This window comes from Pogona vitticeps, chromosome 9, assembly GCF_051106095.1.
Source record: "Pogona vitticeps strain Pit_001003342236 chromosome 9, PviZW2.1, whole genome shotgun sequence".
In the NCBI taxonomy this organism is placed as follows: Eukaryota; Metazoa; Chordata; class Lepidosauria; order Squamata; family Agamidae; genus Pogona; species Pogona vitticeps.
The window spans coordinates 9,432,082-9,454,306 of record NC_135791.1 but is presented as its reverse complement, the minus strand read 5'-3'; the positions used below and the strand labels follow the sequence as shown (position 1 = coordinate 9,454,306).

At 45.3% G+C, this 22,225-nt stretch overlaps 2 long non-coding RNA genes across 2 annotated transcripts in view; both read right to left on the bottom strand.

Annotated features, from left to right (window-relative positions):
• LOC144584274 (uncharacterized) overlaps nt 1–22,225 on the bottom strand; it is a 29,048-nt gene that overhangs the window by 5,272 nt on the left and 1,551 nt on the right. The window lies entirely within an intron of this gene.
• LOC144584271 (uncharacterized) lies at nt 373–4,169 on the bottom strand. The gene is made up of 2 exons (XR_013538409.1): nt 3,370–4,169; nt 373–1,076 (listed from the first exon to the last, which is right to left on the bottom strand). It is a non-coding gene; the product is annotated as an uncharacterized LOC144584271 (long non-coding RNA).

Here is a 22,225-nt window from a genome sequence, read left to right as displayed (position 1 = left end):
CAGGAGAAGAGCGTGGGAGGAAGCTGGGATCAGGGGCTTTCTTCAGGGAAATGGAGGGAGAGATGGAGACTTTGGAGGGGGAGGTGTGGGGAGAGGTTGTGAAGGCTTGGGGTCCCCCATTTGGTGTCTTGGCAGAAGTGAGGGCTGCCTGGGAAGAGGAGCCTCGGGCTGAAGTTCCGTAGTCCCACCCATTGAGTAAAGGAAGGGCTGTGGACGAAGGACCCCAGGGCAGGACTCCAGGAGCCTACTCTACCTCTGACATGGCCTTGGCACCCGTCTCATCCAAGGAGAGCAGTGGCACCCACCCTGACCCAACTATGATGCTGGTGGCAAAAGAACAAGAGAAGCAGAGGTCCTACAGGAGCAGAGGAGTGGGCACCAATAATCCCTGCCCAGCTTTGCTGGCCTTTCTAGAAGAGATGTTTTCATGAAAGTGTCAGGGATTTGGCGACAGGAAAAACACAGAGTTATTGAAGACACTTACAAGTTCTTCTTTTGCAAGACGGTTGTATTTACAAGTATTTACAGGCAGGCATCACATCAGCATGGTAGGAACTCTTTATACAAACGGACATAGTGGCTAGCAGCAAATGGTGGAGAAGGAAGAGGAAGATACAAAGACACTGTTCACTTATATACATGTACATGACATTTCTAGTCCAATCAGAAGACAGATGACTTCATCCTTTACACCTGGTCTTCTTCTCATTTCCAGACATTGCATCATCTTCAGAGTGATTCAGCATACTCACATCTGTGCACAATGGCAGCTCGTTAATGATACATTTATTCAGGTTCAGGCCTACAAAATTTCTATATTCTGACAGAAAGCTTCCATTGGCCCCAGCTGGTATGGCCAGAGGTCAGGGGTGATTCAAGTTGTAGTTGAAAATATCTGGACAGCATCTGGTCAGCAGAAGAGTGTCAGACCAGAGCAATGGGGCAGTTCAAATCCCCACCCTGCCATGAAACTCATCCGGTGAACTCATGCCAAGCACATTACCCTGCAGCAAAAAAATACCCTCCAAGTGTTCTTGTTGGGATGAAATCGGAGCCAGCAAAGCATGTAAACCATCCTGATGGAGGGCAAAAGTAACAAAAAAAGTAATTTCAGTTTGTTGTGTTTCAGGTTATCTTACTTATACTCTGTTAGCCTTTCAAAAAGATTCCCAAACGGAGTGAATATTAAAATGATCCTGGCTAGCCCACCACCTCTTCTGGGAAACCATCTGCCTTTTTCACCCTCATTCAACCGCTGCCTAGCGATAGCCATTCAATTGGTTTTATACTTGATTCTTTTGATGTTTAATTGTTTTTTAATGGTGCTATTTATAATCATCCTTTAAAATGTCTTATTTTACCTGTTGTGAGCTGCCTTGAGTCCCCTGTAGGGAGAAAGGCGCCATATAAATAATTTAAAGAAAGAAAGAAATGATAAACAAAGAAATGATTCAGTGGGCCTACCGCTGTCGCCTCTCTTGAAGACGACCTAAACTGGTCTATGACTTGCATTTGCTCTTTTCCTTCCCTCTCTCCATCCCATATTCCTTATACACCTTGCTTTGGATTTGGAAAGTAAATATGAGAATAGGAATGGGTGCACCGCCTGTCTTTGTAAACTGGGAGCTCTTTTCGCCAAAAGGATAGAGCATAATTTCCTTAAATGAATAGCAAAATACCTATTAAAACCTCAAGGCCTTGGTGGCATGAAAATAATGGCCAAAATCTTGTTGCTTAGTGTGGTGAACTGCTGTAGAGTAAGGCCATAGGGACCTCACAGAAGCAGAAGAGATCAAGAAGAGGTGGCAAGAATACACAGAGGAATTATACCAGAAAAATTTGGATGTCCCGGACAACTCAGATAGTGTGGTTGCTGACCTTGAGCCAGACATCCTGGAGAGCGAAGTCAAGTGGGCCTTAGAAAGCATGGCTAACAACAAGGCCAGTGGAGGTGATGACATTCCAGTTGAACTATTTAAAATTTTAAAAGATGACGCTGTTAAGGTGCTACACTCAATATGCCAGCAGAGGATAAGATGACTGGACTGTGTCACCGAAGCTATCAACATGAATTTGACCCAACTCTGGGAGGCAGTGGAAGACAGGAGGGCCTGGCATACTCTGGTCCATGGGGTCACGAAGAGTCAGACACGACTTAACGACTAAACAACAATAACAAGTCCATTGAACCAATGGGGATTTGATGCGTCAGCCCGTGCATATGTTCCATTGGTTCAAATGGGCTTACTCTAACTGTAACTCACTATGCTAAAGTAAATCACTTTTTTTCTTAAATATATATATATATTTTATACATATAGACCTACAAAACTAAACAGAAAACACACAAAAAGGCAAAAACAATAAAAACAAACAAAAACAAAACAAAACCCCATATAAAGGCAGGGTGGGGGCATGCTAAAGTAAATCACAGTCAGAGATGGCACATTTGAATCAATGGCACTTACAGAGTTGTTGACTCACCAAATCCCCATTGATTCAGTCCTACTCTAGTGTGATTTACTACATCAAGGAACAGGATTTTAGCTAATAATTCTTTCTTATTACTCCTAATCTGTTCTCCTCCCACTACCAAGAGTGGTGAATATACAAGGTAGGAAGAAGCCTTTCTGTACCAGTATCCCAATGGTACGACCGCCTTTCAAAGGAGAGGTTCTCTCTATCCCCTACTGACTTTGAAATGGGTGATCCAAACTCTACTTTTCACAGCAGACTTTGGATTAATGTTATCTGGCTTCTTTGAAAGGATATCTTGTTTCAGCTTTTATGCTGTTTCTATTTAGTGTTCTGTTTTAAATCGTACACCCCTTGGAAGGCTCTGGTGGGTGGGTGGAGAAAGCGGTTTACTAATACTTTTAATAATCATTTTAACAATACATTAAGCAGAATTGAGTTGACCCATATATCATACTGATGAGTTTTGCACTGCAGGCAAATGCAGAAACAACTCCAAAATATTAATCAGTCAGCTGCCCATATTTGAATTCCGCCTGCCTATGGTCAATGAAAAGGAGCAGCGCTGACTATATGCACTGTGACAGGCTGCAGAAAGCGTCTCTGTTGTCTCCTTCTTTACTGCTCCGCGCTGGAAGAAAGAACAGAAGCTTTCATCTCCACGATTCCGCCCCCCATTTCTTTCCTTTCAGCCTGCTCCTCACCTGCTGCGCTTTCCTTTCTGACAGGGACCCACGCCAACCCTGATGGAGGGCAGCCCTAGAAATGCTGCTGCCATGATCCCGCTGACATTTGCTAATCAGCTTTAACCTTAGATCTACACATGCACTGTCTGGCATGCTGTCTTGTCTCCATGGAGACACAAAGCAACCTTTATTCCCCGGCTAATGGTACCTCCAAAAGCAAAGCCTGCTTCTTTCTTCTTCCGCCCCATCAGAGCCAGGTGCCGTGGGGCAGGGAATCTTGCCCAGCAGTGGGAGGAGAGCTAAGCAACCACAATTTTTTTTTTTTGGTCTCTTTCTCCAGAGACATCAGTTCTTCCGGAAAGGAATAGCATTGCCACCCTTGGCATCATTACTGATCTTAAAACACGGTGAGCAGCGCGCAGTTTTGGGCTTGGACTGTACGCAGGCTACACTGCACGTTGTCAAAGCCATCAACAAACAAGCTGTGGTGACAGCAAGCAAGCTGGCTCTCCTGCCCCCACCACCTCCACTGGCCGCCTCCAGGGTGACAGACAGACAAAGAAAGACAGGGGTGGCAGGAAAAGATAACCAAATAATTTAGAGCACAAGAAACAGGAAGGAATAGGAGTGGCAGAAAGAGAGGGAGGATGTAGCCGAAGGACCAGGGGTGTGTGTGTGTGTGTGTGTGTGTGACAGAGTCCACCCCAAGTCCTTGTAGGAAAAGGAAAGGGTATGGTAGGGAGGTCAAAGAGAAAAGGGGTGGCTCACTTGTTTGTGGCTTTGACCTTACCAGTGACCAGCAGAGCTCACAAAAATTATTTTGTTTTTACTACAGCTCCCAGAATCCCCCAGCACTAGTTATACGTTGACCAGAGGATTTTGGAGATTGTGGTTAGAGATGGGCATGAACCCGCAGTTCGGCGGCTCGGCCCACTCCAGTGCAGTGCTTGCACAAGGACACCACGTACTTCCCCGGGTGAAGTGTACTTCCCTCCCCACCTCCTCAGCATGACTGCCCACTCGCTGATTGCAACATGGGCTTCCCTCCTCTGCCTCCTCCAGCAGCTGCCCACTCAAATGCAGTGCTGTGGACCTTCCTGCCCTGCCTCCTTATCGGAGTGGGCAGTCACCAGAAGAGACGGAGGCGCGCCCTGCAATCACTGAGTGGGCAGCCGAGCTGAGGAGGTGGGGAGGGAAGTGGGCGAATGCACAGAAGAGGTGGGAGAGAGGAGTGCACGGTGCCGCAGAATACTTGTGCGGGCATCGTGCTGAAGTGGGCTGAACCACCAAACTGATGTTTGTGCCCATCTCTAATTGCAATCCAAAAATAGTTCTTTTTCCAAGCTCTGCTCTCAGGATGTGGCACCAGCCAGATTTCTACCAAAGGGGAACAGACATTGGCACAGAAATTCTTTCTTACAGCTCTCTCGAAGGAATTGTACAGGGGAAAACCTTAAGAGCGATGTGCTGTGCTGATGAAGCCAAACAATGGAACCAGGGCAGTCCAATTACAATAAAGCTAAACATTAGGAAGAACATCCTGGCAGTAAAAGCTGTTCAGCAGTGAAACACTCTCCTTTGTTGGAAGTTCCTGAACAGAGGTTAAATAGACCGCTTTAGCTGTGGCTTCCTGCTTTGGCAGGGGGGTTGGACGGCATGACCCCTGCGGTCTCATCCAGCTCTGCAATTCCATGATGAAACTCCTCTGTGGGATTCTTGCAGGCATTATAAGCTCATGCCTTGCGAGGCACAATGCAAGCCGGCTGTCTGCAAGCATGGGAAAAAATCCTTAAATATGTCTGAGAGCCTTTTGATCCTTGGAAAGTTCAAGTAATGCACGTGCTTCTTGCATAAAGTAGGCGTGCAACAATAAGTATCCAGTGTGCTCATGGTGGCTTTATCAGCCCTGAGTGCATTGAAGACAAAGAAAGGCTCCTCCATCTCTCATGGCTACCTCTGTATGATTGACTGAAGACTGAAATATGCTCTGATCGGGCCCCATGATTTTCTTCAAACAGCACACCACAACTTACTAATCACCACAAAAGCCTCTCCAAGAGGCATGCCAGTATCAGGAATGAGACCGGGCTGCAATGAAAAAGACGCAACACGAACGGGGGATTAGGAGATGGGCGAAAAAGCTGAAAACTAAGGAAATCATTTTTCGGTTACAGAGTTCAGCAGGTTAGCCCGTGCAGTGCAGGGCTTTATCAGGCTGGGTTTAAGCACAGTGGAAGGGCTGCTTCTTCCTCTCTGGTGCCCACTGCAGATGGGCTCTCATCTGGAGCAGGATTCAGCAGGATAGAAGGGTGCCTAACTGTTGCTAGGCAACCTCAGAAGGCATCCCTTTGCCAGCTGCTGGTCAGAATGGAACAGAAACACAAAGGGAAAGCAAAGCATGGTAGGGTTAACTTCCTATGTTAGTGGAAGAAACACTGACTCCATCCCGCATTATTATTATTATTGTTGCTGTTTCAGCTTATGTACTGTCCTTTAAGAACCCTGTAGCCCTTAGGAAGCCTGCACCCAGAAGCTTAAAGCCATCATCATCATGCCCTCGTCATGCCCTATTTTAAAAAGATTTCTAATGAGCTGTTTGCCAGAGGCACTGTATTTAGGGAAAGTTATTGTCCCTTATTTATTTAGCAATAGGAGAGGTAAGACTGCAAGTCATCCCTTGATCTCCTTCCTCCTCAAGTGGGGTGGAGGTCTCTATCCCATAAACTTAATTCTCACCAATCGTACACCTCTACAAAGCTTTGAGAGCAGATAATTCTCAGCCTACACACATGTTTATCCTTCGGAGCAGCTCCTGGCCTCAGCCACCCCTTCCCCACCTCTCTCTTTCTCTAGCTGGCTGGGTTTAGGATGGCAGTGTCTTGTTCTAATTGTCTTCTGATTTTATTGGTGTACCGTATTGCTCATGAAACAGCTGTCTGCAAAGATGCTGTTTGCTTGCCTGTCCAAAGGCTACCAATTGGAGAATTTAAGGTAGGGGACCACAAGGTCAACTAAGAGAAGGAGGAGGCCTGAGCTTGAAAATGTGAAAGGCAGTGGGTTCAACCTAGGAGTATGTGGCTACTCTCTGTCTTGCTCTGTAGCCTAATAAAGGGATCACCTAGCAGAGCTTTGTACTCCCTAAAAGACATCCTGACCCACTCCATCCCAAACTCCATGACTTCATCTGTGCATTTCAAGATCTCAGTTTAAACAAACAAACCAGCAAACTTTGATTGCAGGGGAACGCAACTAGTTATGATCTGGGAAGTACTAAGCAGCATCCTGCAAACTATGTTGTTCAAAGTCCAAGCAGCAATGATCCTTCCCGGTCACATACACACTCCATCCTAAAAGTGTAATAATGTTTCAGTAAAGTTTAATAAACTAAGCTAATTAAGCGAACAAGGAAAAAGAATATTCCCAAATGCAAAAAGACTGTCTAAGGACTCGGTCACACTGGCAATAAGAACTGCAGTTGAATCAGTCTTGGCAGTATTTAAATTGATTCAGAAATCCCCAGCTGTACGATACACAGACAAAACTGATTTTGGGAGGCTGCAAAACAAGGTGTGTTCTTTTTAAACTGGCCAGCAGGGGCTTCTTAAAATACTTCAGTTCTTAAAATAAGTTCTTTATGAATCGCTTTGGGAGATGTGAGTGCTACCGTCATATTAAATACTGCTTTTGTGAGTGGTTGCGGGTTTTCGAGTGCAGAGACATTGCTGTCAATCTGAAATTATTTTTAATCTTTAACTTTAGCACTGCGTTACTGTAGTGACATGCCACTTATTTTTTTTTTAAAGAGAAATTCAGGTATTCCAAGGGATTGATGAAAACCAAAGAAATACTGCAAAAAATTGAAAACATGGTCTGCAAACATGCTGGCTAATAAAATTATTTAAAATCTTGTGTGTAATCTCCTAGAGCAGTTTTAAGCCCTTACGTTATTTCAGAGTAATAATTTTCAAAGTGCACACACACAGGGGAAAAAAAAACTCAGTTAAATCGACTTTAAATACATTGGAGCTGAAACCGAGACAAATCAGTAGTGTGACCAAGCCGTAAATAGTGACACAAGCACTTCTCTTCATTGTACAACTGCATAGACAGTCCGGTGTAGGAACTGCAAGGGAGTATATATAGAGCATGGTGACTTCAATCTGAGCCCTCCTAGTGAGCCAGTGATTGGAGTATCCAAGGGAGATCTTGGGGTTCATTGGAGGGTTCAGCTGTCACTTGCCTTCATCAGCTCTATCTATTATTTTAGATTTTGTTATTCTATCACTCAAATAGCCTACTATCTTTTTAACCCTACATATGCCTAATGAGATTAAAAAATACATTGTGTTTTCTTCACCCCTCCTTGAAGAAAACCCTTGTCATTGCTCTGGTATCAGACAAATACCTCTGATTCTGTCTGTTTTTACACATTTGCCCAAAGACAGCATATATGGCTAGGTAAAACTAGTATCAAATTGTGGTGGAACACTTGTCCCTACTGTTGGGCGAAGTGAGGCAAGCAAACACCTCAGGTGATAGATGATGTGAGACAACAAAGGCAGTTCCTTGGTTCCTGCTACCATTCTTTATGGAAGGACAGAGCTGTATGTGCCACATGCCCTGATTCTCTAAAACGGCCTGGCATCCTCACATGTGGTTTTGTTGTTGTTGTTGTTTAGTCGTTAAGTCTTGTCCAGCTCTTCGTGACCCCATGGACCAGAGCACGCCAGGCCCGCCTGTCTTCCACTGCCTCCCAGAGTTGGGTTAAATTCATGTTGGTCACTTCAATGACACTGTCCAGCCATCTCGTCCTCTGTCATCCCCTTCTCCTCATGCCTTCACTTTTTCCCAACATCAGAGTCTTCTCCAGGGAGCCTTCTCTTCTCATGAGATGGCCAAAGTATTGGAGCCTCAGCTTCAAGATCTATCCTTCCAGTGAGCACTCAGGGTTGATTTCCTTCAGAATGGATAGGTTTGTTTGTTCTCCTTGCAGTTCAGGGGACTCTCAAGAGTCTTCTCCAGCACCACATGTGGTAGAGAATGCAATTTTGCTACCAGTATTGTTCTTTAGACATGGGAGACATTCCCTTTTTTTTCATAGAATATCCTGGAAATAGCTGCTGGTCAAATTCTGTATAAGCAATGGAGGAGGTTTCCCATCGCGTTCTTTGCCTTAGGCACCAACATTTTTGGGTAGGCTCTGTGGTGTGTGGGTATGTGTCGGAGAATTTTATCATTCAGAATGTGTTTGATATTACTAAGTGGAAACATCCTCTCTTTCAGAACTTGGAAAAAAGTTTTTTGGACAGCTTCCAGAATCTAACACCCATCACACTTATTGTTCTAACCAGAGATGGGGGCATTCGTATACGAATACCCCCGCACAGGTGGTGATAACGAGGTTCTAGACCCCTGGGGCCGGACTGTCCACTCACCATCCCGCTGCTTCTGCGGGCTCTGGGTCACCTTCCAATTGCTCCGGAGCACCCAGTCTGCAAGCCATTCTTCAACCTGGCAGGGAGGCTCGGCATCCCGCCTCCTACCAGGAGTGGCTAGTTGATTGCAAGCTCTGGAGTGATAGGAAGGGAGTTTGGCAGCAGCGGAAGAATGAGTAGACAGTCCAGTCCCCTGGGCCAGACCCTCATTATCTCCACCTGTGGGGGGGATATTCGTATTCATAAATAAATACGAATACCCCCATGTCTAGTTCTAACTTTTTAGTGTATGTAAAGAAGGTTGAAGGATTCCAAGGGTTAGCGCCTAACAGTTATAGCAAGGCTTAGAAGCATTATCCCTTTCTCGAGAAGTGCCTACTCTCATCCCTTCCCTCTCAAATTTAACACAGGAAAGATGTCCATTACCTGTATCCAGATAATGACTGTGATTAGGCGAATCTCTACCAACAGCCAAGTTCTGAACGAGTGTTCTGCACTCCAGTGGAGTCTTCCATTGCAAAGACAGGAGTCGTAAATGTGTAAATAAAAGAGTTTGGAAAGCAACTCCGGCTGCTTGGAAAGGGCAGAAGCTAAAAGAGGTCTGATTATCTTCTGCAGTTGGGGATCTGCATTTGAGCATCTGGCTTGAAAGGAAAACAGGGACACTAAACAGTCTTGCTGTTAGCCTCGTGCCAAGCAGTCATCCATGTAGCCAGTGGGGGAGTGTTTTTGCAAAGAGAATTGCTTCGGATTTGTTGCTGAATGACTGGCTGTGGGTGAGCTGTACTTTTATTCCGGGAAGTGGTGCTTAAACTGTTTTGGATGGATGGGTGTGGCTGCACGTTTGCTGGAAACCCAAGCTCTGTATTTCTATATTGCACCTTGACATTTAAATCACTGTCGCTGTTCACATGGAAGTGTTTATCCTGGGAAAGTGGATTTTAGGTGTCCACACATCACATTGCCCCTCACCCTTTCCTGTCATTATAGCCACCCTCTTGCCCACCCCTTTCACTAGCATTCAAATGCCTCCTTGCCCCTCCTCGTTCATATTTGTCAAGTGAAATAACGCTGAACTTACAAGACCTGGTTATTTGAATTAGTGTTCTATCAGTTCAGTGCTATAGCGAATAGTGCTAAACTCATAGGAAAGTATTATCAAAAGATACAAATTTTATTACAGATTCAGTCCTTACCTGCGTAAGCAGAGTGCGTAAAAAATGAGTGGTGTTCACTCCAACACCGTGCCCTACTCTGTGTGTCATCATGGGTAGCAACTGCCCCAAAGCTCCAATACAGGTGATCACAAAAGCTAACGGCTAGACAAAATAATGCAACTGGAAATGGAACTTTAAAAACCAACAAAATTATACAGCATACTCAAAATATTGGGTCTACTTGCGTTTGGTGCTTTTGTTCTGTAGTTGAAAGGATAAATATTGAACGGATCAGTGAGGAACACAACACAGATACCACGGCAGATACTCATTGAGTGGCTTCCTTATAGTGATGCACTGCATGGAACTGTTCTCTTTTAATAAACAATTTATAATAAGCTTGATGGAATGTATCTTCTGTTAGGGAACTGCATGCACTGGAGATCATTCTCTGAGGCCTGAGCTTGTGACAAAACAGAAGGCCGCTTCATTTGGGGTTTCTCGCCTAAGGAAGCTTCTGCCCCAAGAACCATGTTAAGGTTTTTTTTTTTTGCTAATCATTGATTCATTCATTGCATCTTATACCCTGCTTTTCTTCCTGCAGGCTCAAGGTGGCACACACGGCTCTCCTACTCCACACATTATCTCCACAACAGCCTGTCAGGTGGGTCAGGCGAAGAGACTGCAACAAGAGCTGAACAGGAATTTGAACCCAGGTCTTCTGAGTTGTAGCCTGATACTCTAAGAACTACATCACACTGGCTTTCCGGCATTTGCTGAGAGATGAGTGGAGTGTGTGATTTAGGCCCATTATTCCTATTATTATTTCTTGTAGGGATTCTTATATTCTTTCATAATATAAAGAGAGTTCTGTTAAATTTTTGTGTTTATTTAACTGCTTACTCTTGACCTTTTTTAAAAAAAGAGAATGTTATTCACAAGATCGGAGCAGGAAAAGAATAATGATAACCTATTTTGGGTGATTCCATTTTATCATTTTTTGTGATTATCTCTTTTAGCGATATGGAAGGCCTATTGGTACTTCACATGTGCATGTGTGTGTGGATTTTAAAATATATTCAAAATTGCAATATAAGTGCTTATTAGGAAAAAGAGGGGACTAAATACACCTATTGCTTTCTTACAATGCAGCTTATTGCATCGTCCTAAGTGATAATGTGCCTACATTCAAAAGTTGCAAAGGCTTTGACCTGTGCTTAGTCAAAAACATTTCAAATTTCATACAAAACAATTAGGGGAAGACAAGTTTAAAGAGAGATTTTTATGTTGATCAGAAGAGGTCATAGGTTTGTTTGTTTTTAAGGCCGTCTTTCCACTGGCCTTGCACTCAAGATATTTCTCGGAGAGAAGGAAGATGCAAAGCCTTGTCTAGCCAAGTGGACAGGCTACTTACTGAAGGGGCAGGAGCTTCCATCAATGAGAACTTTGTATTGACTAGAATGGAGGTTCCCCACGGCTGGCAGCTCCCCCAGAGAAGAAAACTATACATGCCCAGCTTCTGGCAATGGGAGCAACACAGGTGTGGCAGGTGAGAAAAGCATGTCTATCTGTAGTGGATCTGCCACACCATCATCTGTGTATTTGTCCAGATATGAGCTTCCCAAGTTTAAAGTGTCTTATGGCCACAATGGTTTACATAGTAAGCAGACAAGAATGGGAGCAGATGCTGAAGCCATTTCATATGCCTGTCAGCTAAGGTTCATCTAATGCCAGCTCTCTGGTCTTGTTTCCTGGGGGGGACCCACTCATACGTTTGTGTGAAAACCTTTTGGCATCTTCTCCAACTCCCATCACTTTGCTGATCCATGTTGCTCTCTCCACTGGACGGTAGTAAATCTGGAAGAGCCGGCACTCCTCATGACAGACCCTTATAGCCAGGTTGCCCCCCAAAAGTAAAAAAATGCTGTCCATGGTAGCTTTCGAAGTGTTTATTTTCCTTTTCCAGGAGGTTTTGTGTCAAGCTAATAGGTCTTCTTTATGCGTTTAAGACCAAGTCATCCGAAAATATTTGCATTGCTATGAGATACCTCACAAGAATATACTGAGGCTGGAAATATTCGTCCACATAAGAAGAGCCCTACTGGATCAGGCCAAGGGCCCATCTAGTCCAGCTTCCTGTATTTCACAGTGGCTCCACCAGATGCCTCTGGGAACCCACAAGACAACTAGATACCTGTCTCCTGATAACCCTCCCCTGCATCTGGCATTTTGAAGTACCTTCCTTCTAAGCCTAGAGAGTATACCTCCCCATCATGGATTGTAACCTAGAATAGACTTTTCCTCCAGAAATTTGTCCAATCTCCTTTTAAAGGCATCTAAACCAGATAACATCACTACATCCTGTGGCAAGGAGTTCCACAGACTAACAACATGCTGGGTCAAGAAATATTTTCTTTTGTCTGTTCTCGCTCTCCCAACACTCAATGTGAGTGGATGTCCCCTGGTTCTGGTATTGCGTGAGAGGGAAAAGAGCTTCCCTCTATCCACTTTATCCGTCCCCTGCATAATTTTATAGGTCTCAATCATGTCCCCTCTCAGACGCCTGTTCTCTAAAGAGCGCAGAATGCTGTAGCCTTTTCTCAGAAGGGAGGTGCCCCAGCCCAGTCATCATTTTAGTCACTCTCTTATCCACCACATAATGAGAAATAAGGAGGAGGAGCCTCTATTTGCTCGTGAACTTGCAAAATCTTTCCCAATCTGCAAACCATATCTCCTGTTAACATGCAAAACACCCCCAGGCTGCAAACCAGAGCTCCTGCTTCATGCAGATCCTTCCCAACTTCAAATCAGAGTTCATTCTTAGGCAAAAGTTTAGCTTCAATCCCTGAATGCAGACATATGGAAAAACCCCTATGGGCCATGTTCAAGCAGCAAGCTGGAAATGCCCCATCTCTGATGGAAGGAATGATGCAGATTAATCTGGAAGAGAGAAGGTATCTGAATGACTAGTAGTAAGATTAGTGCAAAGCCTGGGTGTGCTGAAGGAGAGACATAAACTGAGGACACAGATATTTAGGAGTTGGCTTCTGTTGAGTCAGACCTTTGATCCCCTGAGCTTAATATGGTCAAGTCAAGACTGGTAGCATCTTTCCAGGCTTGGAGATGTGGATCTCTCAGGTGTGGCTTGCATCTTTCCTAGGTTTACTACTCAGAACAGCTACTCCTGCGGGACTGGATCTAGACTCTTTTGTAGGGGAAGCCGATGCTCTTCCTACTGCCCTTCCTCAAGAGTTTAAGAGAAATAGTCATCAGTAGGTGGCCTTATCTGTTGCACACAACGTTGTATATCAAGGTTTTGCTTCTGTTGGAAGCATACTGTGTATTTCTGAATGAAATGTCTTGTGCTTGGCTGTGGGGTGCTTTGTGCAAGTGTTTCATCACCTGGAATGACAGGGCTCTCTTTCCACTGCAGGCCTGATTGCGGTGCTCCCTTCTCCACCTGAAGATCTTATGGATTGACCTTGGGACCTTCTGCATGCGAAGCACCACTGAGTGGACAGCCCTTCCTTACTAACCTTGCCTAATAGGGAGAAATACATGCAAACTGAAATTTAGTTCAAGGAGTCAAGGCACTGTACTGTCCTTCTGGATAGGCATCTGTGCAGAAGAAATAACTTTCCATAGTTCACATACGGAACTCTTTGCTGGATTCAAACTAGGGAGAGAGGGAAAAGATGAAGCAGCAATTTGTTACGACGTGCCATCAAGTCTCCTCTGATGCATGATGAGCCTGCGAATGAGCGACCTTTGAAATGTCTTGTCCTCAACCGTCTTGCACAGCTCTTGCAAATTTTTGCCTATGGATTTCTTTAGGGAGTAAAGAATCTCGTATTTGGTCTTCCTCTTTTTTTCCGCTTTCAACCTTTCGCAGCATCATTGTCTTTTTCTAGAGAGTCTTGCCTTCTCATGATGTGCCGAAAGTAGGCCAGCCTCAGTTTCAATATTTTTGCCTCCAGAGATAGTTCAGGCTGGATTTGTTTTACAACCCACTTTTTTTTGTCTTTCTGGCAGTCCAAGGTATCCAGAAAGCAATCGTCCGGCGCCATGTTTCAAACAAATCATTTTTTTCCCTATCAGCTTTCTTTACTGTCCAGTTTTCACACCTGAACATAGTGATCAGAACTACAAGAATGTGGATGGTCTTGGCCTCAATCTCCAGTGACACAGCCTTACATTTGACGATCTTTTCTAACTCTTCTGAGCCTCAGAACAGTATTACAGTACAGTAATGAAAGAAATTGGGTGCTGGATTGGGGCTTTTGAATTCTGTTTAAAGTCACGTGGTTGTCATATGGGTTTTGTTTCACTGTGTTCGTCCTCTTGCCTCTCCTTGTTTTTAAAAATTTATTTCATCTGGTATAGCAAAAGGGACGTGGTGGCGCTGTGGGCTAAACCGCAGAAGCCTGTGCTGCAGGGTCAGAAGACCAAGCAGTCGTAAGATCGAATCCACGCGACGGAGTGAGCGCCCATCACTTGTCCGAGCTCCTGCCAACCTAGCGGTTCGAAAGCATGCAAATGCAAGTAGATAAATAGGGACCACTTCCGTGGGAAGGTAACAGCGTTCCGTGTCTAAGTCGCACTGGCCATGTGACCATGGAAAGATTGTCTTCGGACAAACGCTGGCTCTATGGCTTGGAAACGGGGATGAGCACCGCCCCCTAGAGTCGAACACGACTGGACAAAAATTGTCAAGGGGAACCTTTACCTTTACCTTATAGCAAAAGAGCAGAATGCCACACAGGAAAAACAACCCCTTAAAAACAGAGGTTTCCTGGCAGCCCAGGGAGACAGACATCTTTCCTTTTCATGCCCCTCCCCTCCAGCATCTCCTTCTCCACCCCCTGTGTGTGTTTCCCCCATCGCAAGCCTTGTCCCTTTCAGCTCTCCCCTCAGTTTGGGCGGGAGAATTATTATTATTTTAGGTGTCCCCCCCCCCACACACACCTCCTTCGAAATCGGAGACAAGAGGAGAAGTGGGAAGCAGTGGTGTAGCATGGGTTGCGAGCAGCGCCCGGGGGAAGGCAGGTGTAGTGGAGGAGGTCCTGCTGGTGATTGGCTGGGCCGGAGGAGACTGTGGCCATGGCAGTTTGCCTGTGGCTCCAGGGGATGCTGCTGGCAGTGAGCACTGTGGAAGGAAGTGCCACCTACGCCAGGGACACCAGCCAGCCAGAGACCAACCTGGAGGCAAGGAGGAGGAGGTGCAGGAGCAGCAGCAGGAGATGGAGCAGGAGGAGGAGGAAGGAGAAGGGTGGCCTAAGGAGGAAGACGACATGGAGGCGGGCACGGCCTGGGTGTCGTTGCTGGAGCTGCTACTGCAGATTTTTTTTACTGCCCGCCAGGCCCAGTTCTGCCGGGCTTTCCACCACCACTTCTGCACCCACACCTAAATCTTTTTCTGATATCTTGGCCGTAGTCTCCACTTGGACTTGATGATGGAACCAAGATGTACAAAATCTCTTACTATTTCAATTAGAGATGGAGGTATTCATATACAAATATGAACATCCCTGAACAGGTGGCGTTAATGAGGGTCAAGTTACCACCTTGGGGCCGGACAGTCCACTCACCGATCCGAGGGAATTTAATCCCTCATGCTCCCCTAGACACACAGCCTTTTTGAATTAATACCCAGGTTGCGTGGCTTTTACCAGCAGCTCTTCTTGTGCTTGAGATGGAGTTTCTGCAGGTAAAACTTGTTCTATCCATGCAGGCCAGACAAATGCCAAATTCATTCCTCTCCCATACTATAAAAGCAAGGACTGGAAGCTCTAGTTGATCTGGGAGCAAATTTTCTCCCCCAGATTTCTCCAAGGCCCCAAATGCTATCCAGAACACCAAACGTACAATAAAATTGTATGTGGCCAGAAGTCTAAACAGTGCCAGGAGCCTTATGATCTCTTTAAAAGGTGAATTGCTATTCCTGCAGGTTTCCAGGAAGGCCAGAGGGGGGCCACAGGTCCTCAAAACTTTTGGGTGCTACATGTGCCTCTGCAATATTCCTCGCTTACCCCTTTTTAAGGGACAGGATATCTATCTACTCTTGTACGTGGGCTCTCGACTGCTGTGTTTATTGGATCAGAGCCATCTAGCTGTTTGAATTAAGTCAATGAATGGATTAGCTGTTGCCGGAAAGCAGCAAGTTTAAGTTGACTTTAAAAAAATCTTTAGGTGGCTAGCCGCCAAGGAGACTTTGCAGTTTGTAAAAAGGATAGGACTGGAGACGGTTGCCAAGTGAGAAAAAGGGGAGATCCGGGAGCAAAATAAATCCGTTTCTCAGGGATGGCTGCAGGCTGTCCATTCGAAAGTTTCTCACTAGGGCTGGCATTCTGCTGCGTGAACTGTCGTCTCCATCCCAATACGTCAGCGTTCCAAGTTCTGCGTCTGAAGCTTGAGAAAAGAGACCACAGGTGGCAAAGATGGAGGTTCTCCTTCAGACTTTGCAGTGAGCGTTGCTCAAAGCAGAAGTGTGAGCTTTTACATGCTTGCTTGCTTGCTAGTTGTTTCTTACACAATCCAAATCCAGTCAGCGTGTGAGGTGGCCTACCAAAAGAGACAGCATGGTAGGTGGGTGAGCATACACGGCCAATGCTTTGTTTATGGGGCTGGAGGTGGTGGTTTGGGGCGGGGGGGAATCATCCTGCTACCTCTTTCAAAACACAGAACAACATCCTTCTCCTAGGTGTTAATGAATACAAAGGATGCATCAGGCTCTTGTTCAGGACTGGCACGGCCACGGCGAAGAATGAAAGAATCTCTGCAGGCAGGAGACGCCGTTGGGCAACATCCCCAGTCCCACAGCTGTTCCTCTGGAGCCCCTCAGCCGCTTCCCTCTGTCGAAGGACAGCTCTGCCGCTCGAAACAGCACATCACCTCCCCTCAACTGTCTGCTGACTTTGGCTCTTCAGAGATTTAGGAGTTCGGCGTCTAGAATCGATGATCATTGGTCTGGCTGGTTGGAGCATCTGAGAGCTGCAGTCTAAAACATCTCGAGGAACTAAAAATCATGGCATGACAGATGTCATCCCCTCACCAGAGTCACAGGAATATGCAACTGCCGGTCCAGCTGACTTCTTTACAGGGAAGAGGGAGGAGATGCCCCCCTTCCCCTTTGTCTCAGGCAGGGAAATGTCTTGGGACAGCCCTGGTCCTCTCTCTCTCTCTCTCTCTCTCTCTCTCTCTCTCTCTCTCTTTTAACTGCATAGTCATTCAAAACATTTTTACCCCATTAGAATTCCCATTTCCCCCATGGACCTGAACCAGAGTTACTGCTGGTTTGCCGCTGACTTCAATCACAAGTAAATGAAGTTGTTACTGAGAAAGAGGGAAGTGATAAGAAAAGCATCCATTGCTTCATTTCTCCGGTTGGGACGACACACTTCCCTCAATCTGGTCTCCATGCAAAGTGATTTTTGTCACTCCGCACGACGCACACCCGACTGCGCTTTAACAGAGTGCACCCTGGGTGCTGTTTTAAGGCGCAAAAAGGCTTCAGCCAGGCAAGAGAGGCCTGCCTTTTCCGCAGGCCTGGTGGCTGGACAGCGGCAGCCAGGGGCACCATCGAAGCAACCGCGATGCCATCAATGGTTTGGGAGACCCACCACCACCACTGCACTCAATATGTGCTCCCTAGCCACAGCAGCCCAGCCACCTGCCGGACGAGCAAGCCTTTCAGAGGAGGAACGGAAGCCTGGTGCATGCATGTGTGATGAAAATGGGGCTACCAAAGCAGGCGCCCAAAAGCCAGTGCTTTTGTGCAGCCAGTGCTGGCCAGCTTTTGAGCTACTTCGGCCCTTGCCAACTAGCTTTGTTCTTGCTGGGGGAAGAGGCCGACAACGGCTCTGTTTTGGCCACATTGAAACACTGCTTCAGGTCCTGTCCGCACCAGCCCCAGGGAACAAGCTCCCTCCACACAAGAGCCTTTCACTTATTGAAAGCCTGCTATCTTACGACCTTTCAGCATTTTCTTTTTTAGGCTAAGCGTACACAACTCCCTCAGCCATTCTTCACAGAGTTTGGTTAGAAATCTCCTGCTCGCTTTCTCCTGGACCTGCTGCAGCTTGTTGGTATCCTTCTGAAACTCTGGTGCCTCTTAATTGACATTATGTTTAGCTTGTGATCATTAAGGTTATTCTGAATCCCTGACTCTGTCTTCTTAGCTACCCACCTCCTCCTCTTTGTCTTAAAACTACTGTATAATGGATTTAGTCTGTGTGAATATTGCACCGAGCTCTTTGTTACTTTTCCAGACAAGAGAGAAAACGTACACATACAACACAGAGAAATCTCCAAACTGTATCTTCATTGTTCTTAGTCTGTTGCCCTGTTCTGACCAGACTGGTGATTTAAGGTCACTTTTTTATTCAGCACTTCTGTTTCAGAGGTCTTAGTCCCCTGGGGATGTCTAGAGGAGCTTGAAGAGCATCCTAGAAGAATTACATGTCTAGCCAGTCCCCAGAGCCCTGCCTTGTTTATACCTCCAGGTGAATACTATTGAAAGGGCCACCTGAGAGCTAAAGACATAGCTTCTGTGCCAGAGAAATAACATCTCCTGAGCTGGTCACTGTACTTCTTTTTTTTCTGGACTTCCTCCCTTGTTTCACATTCCGAGAACTGTGAAGCACATGCCAAGGCTTTATTAAAGAAAATCCAATATTTATTTATTTATTTATTTATTTATTTATTTGATTTATATCCCACCCATCTGGTATATTTATACCACTCTGAGCGGTATATTTATACCACTCTGATAATGGTAAATTGCATGATAAAGATAAGCAATACAGATTAAAATTACCCCTATTTAACCATGGTCACTGAATGCCAAAAGCTACAACGCCTTATCCTGTCTAGGGTAAATACAGTGGTGCCTCGCTAGACAGTTACCCCGCATGGCAGTTTTTTCGCTAGACATTGACTTTTTGCGATCACTATAGTGATTCGCAAAACAGTGATTCCTATGGGGGAATTTTGCTGGACAATGTTTGGTCCCTGCTTCACAAACCGATTTTCGCTAGACGACGATATTGACAGCTCCCTCCGTGCTTGCAAAACGGGTGTTTTCGGGACCTAAGCTTCGCAAGACAGCTATTTAAACAGCTGATCGGCAGTTCGCAAAGTGGCTTTCCTATGGCCGATCTTCGCTAGACAACGACGATTCTTCCCCATTGGAACGCATTAAACAGGTTTCAATGCATTCCACTGGGGAAATGCTTTTTGCTAGACAATGATTTCGCTAAACAGCGATTTCAGTAGAACGGATTATCATTGTCTAGCAAGTCAGCACTGTAAATCTGTCTGTGGGGTTTACTCACAACAAAGGATGGGCAGGTTTTCCAGCTGTAATTATGCTCCAACGATGGTTTGAAAATGGCCTTCCTAAAGTAGTGTGGACACAGGCCTGCTCTAACTATAGTATTAGCAGAACAAATCACAGTTAAAGGAGGCCAATTTGAATCCATGGAACGTATAGCAGAGTTGATTCGCCAACTCCCCGTTGATTCAATGAGCCTACTCTAGTGTGATTTACTACACTAAGCACCAGGATTTTTGCCACAATGATATATATGTTAATTCATGTGTATAGATGCAAGTTTAGAAATAATTGCTACCATTTAAATCAAATGGGCAGAGTGCAGCCCTCCAGATGTGTTTAGACTACACTTCCCAGCATTCCTCATTCTTGACCCATCTCCTCCCTCTTCCCTGTAAAGAAGTCAGCTGGACTGGCAGTTGCATATTCCTGTGTGCCTGATGCACACAGTCTACTGTCTATGTCCTAAGCATTGATGGGCCATTTAAAGGTCCTTGCTTTCTCTTCTCACAAGTCTTTAAACTGGACTCGAACTGGCCAGCCCTTGAAGAAAGCATCCCCTGAAACAGAAACTTGTCCTCTGACAGCCTTTCAAATAGAGGATTGTCATGTGGAAAGTGGGACACAGAGCCACTCCCTTCTCTGCCTTGGTCTCGAAAAGCAAAAGTGGAAAGTACCTGTAGTCTCATATTAAAAAGGTATAAGGAGACAGGCGCTGATAGGCCGTGGCAGAGTTGTGGGTCACTTTGCCCCTGGCACACTGGCAACGTGTGTGTGTGTGTGTGTGTGTGTGTGTGTGTGTGTGTGTGTGTGCGCACACACACACACACACGCACATGCTTGTCAGTGTGTGAGCAGTTTGTGAATGAGGTCAAAGTGGCTGGGTGTAGATTTTACTATTCCTTGTGCATCTATCTCTTCAGTTTTTAAAATAAATTATTGTTTATGTCTTGTTATGGATTATTGCTTCTTGCTACCAGTCCATGGAGCAGGCTAGGCTTTCAAAAACAATGTTTAATACATACTTAAATGCAAGCGTACAGGAATATGTCTCCCTTTATGCTTGCATTTAAGTGGTGGCGGCGCTGCGGGTTAAACCGCTGAAGCCTCTGTGCTGCAAGGTCAGAAGACCTGCAGTCGTAAGATCGAATCCATGCGATGGAGGGAGCTCCCCTCACTTGTCCCAGCTCCTGCCAACCTAGCAGTTCAAAAACATGTAAATGTGAGTAGATAAATAGGTACCACCATAGTGGGAAGGTAATGGCATTCCCTGTCTAGTCCCGCTGGCCACGTGACAACGGAAACTGTCTTCGGACAAACACTGGCTCTACGGCTTGGAGATGGGGATGAGCACTGAGCCCTAGAGTCAGACACGACTGGACTAAATATCAAGGGGAACCTTTACCTTTACCTAATCCATGGATGTTCATGGGATGGGGTGGATGGGTGGAGAGCAAGAGGAGAGCATTTACACACACACACACCCGGAATCTTACACTTGGTATATCTTTAAGTGTACTCAGATAAAAATTAGGGTGAGGTCAACAATCCATAAGTATCATTAATAGGCTTTGTCCCCACCCCTTAATGATTTCTGCAGCCGCCGTTGATGTCGTCTCTACCTAAACCTAACTTTTTTCTCAGTATGGGGCAATTATTATTAAATCAGACTTTTAAAAGTTCCTTTTTTTTCTTCTTCAGCCTGGAACTATAGGGGTTGACCATGGAAATAGGCAATTATTGGGATAGAATTATTGTACTTTAATTATTATATATATTATTATTTTTATTATATATTATTATTCCAGGGAGAAGATTCCCTGGAAAAGACGCTGATGTTGGGAAAGTGTGAAGGCAAGAGGAGAAGGGGACGACAGAGGATGAGATGGTTGGACAGTGTCTTGGAAGCTACCAACATGAATTTGACCCAACTCTGGGAGGCAGTAGAAGACAGGAGGGCCTGGCGTGCTCTGGTCCATGGGGTCACAAAGAGTCGGACACGACTAAACGACTAAACAACAAATTATTATATTGTTATTATAGTTATTTTGATTGTTTATTGCCTTCTTGAAAGATAATTGCTTACTGTATGTTTTTATCATTGTAATTATGTTATGGTTGTATTTTAACTGTTTTTGACTATTGGAATGCACTCTGGTATAGAGTGCAATATAAATAAATATTCTTATTATATTATTATCATATTATTATTATTCAGAGATGGGAAGAGTTACTGGTTGCGACTCCTACTTCCATCAGCATGGTTGCTGACTCTGTAGGTTAAGGCTTTCCAGGAGTTTTCGTTGTGTAAATTTTCAGGCAAAAACAAAAGGAAGAAAGAAGATAAAAAGTGTTGTGTCACCTTAAAGACAAACTCTTATATTTCAAAGAAAGCTTTTGTGGATCGTCTTGGCCCGCTTTGTCAGACACGGGAAGTGGAAAACAGGGATCAACACTGTAAAAAAAAAATTCATGCTGGACTCTATTTGAGAGTCAGTGCTCTCTGGTTTGATTTCACACGTGCCATAATTTATGACCTCGATTTGGTATTCAGTTCTGTAAACATCCCAGCAAGAGACACAAAATCAGGTTTCTTTGGTCCCCCCCCCCTTCTTTGGTCTCACTGCACCTAAAAATCTCTCCTCTCTCCTCTCCCTTGGCCCCAGCCGGCCTAACTCAGGGGACAAAGTGGGGTCTGTTCCTTTGTACAGCGTTGGCAGACATTTCAGCCCTCTGCTGCGGCCCAGCAAATGGATGGAAAAATCACGTGGGGAAAAAGGGCAACGTAAGAAATAGAACCAGAAAAAAGAAATCCAGTCTCCTAAAGCCTCTGCTGTTTCTGTTCATCCCTGAGAGCTCTTTTTTGTGAGCAGTTTTTCTCCCCGAAGCTGTCCTTCACCCTGCTCCCTTCTTTACGCCCTCTCGGCTTAGCTCTCCAGCCAGCCAGCCAGTGATTTGAGACAGACGAAGCAGGCTGGGTTCCTACCTAGAGGATGTGAGCGCACACAAATGCTTTGGAGACGTACTGTCATGAGCCCAGGGCTTGGGGCTCACATTGTGCTGGGATTTTCTAAGGTCACAAGGGAAAGCAAAAATGACACAGTATGTTTTGGCACACAGCTACCGAGTGAGCATCAGCGT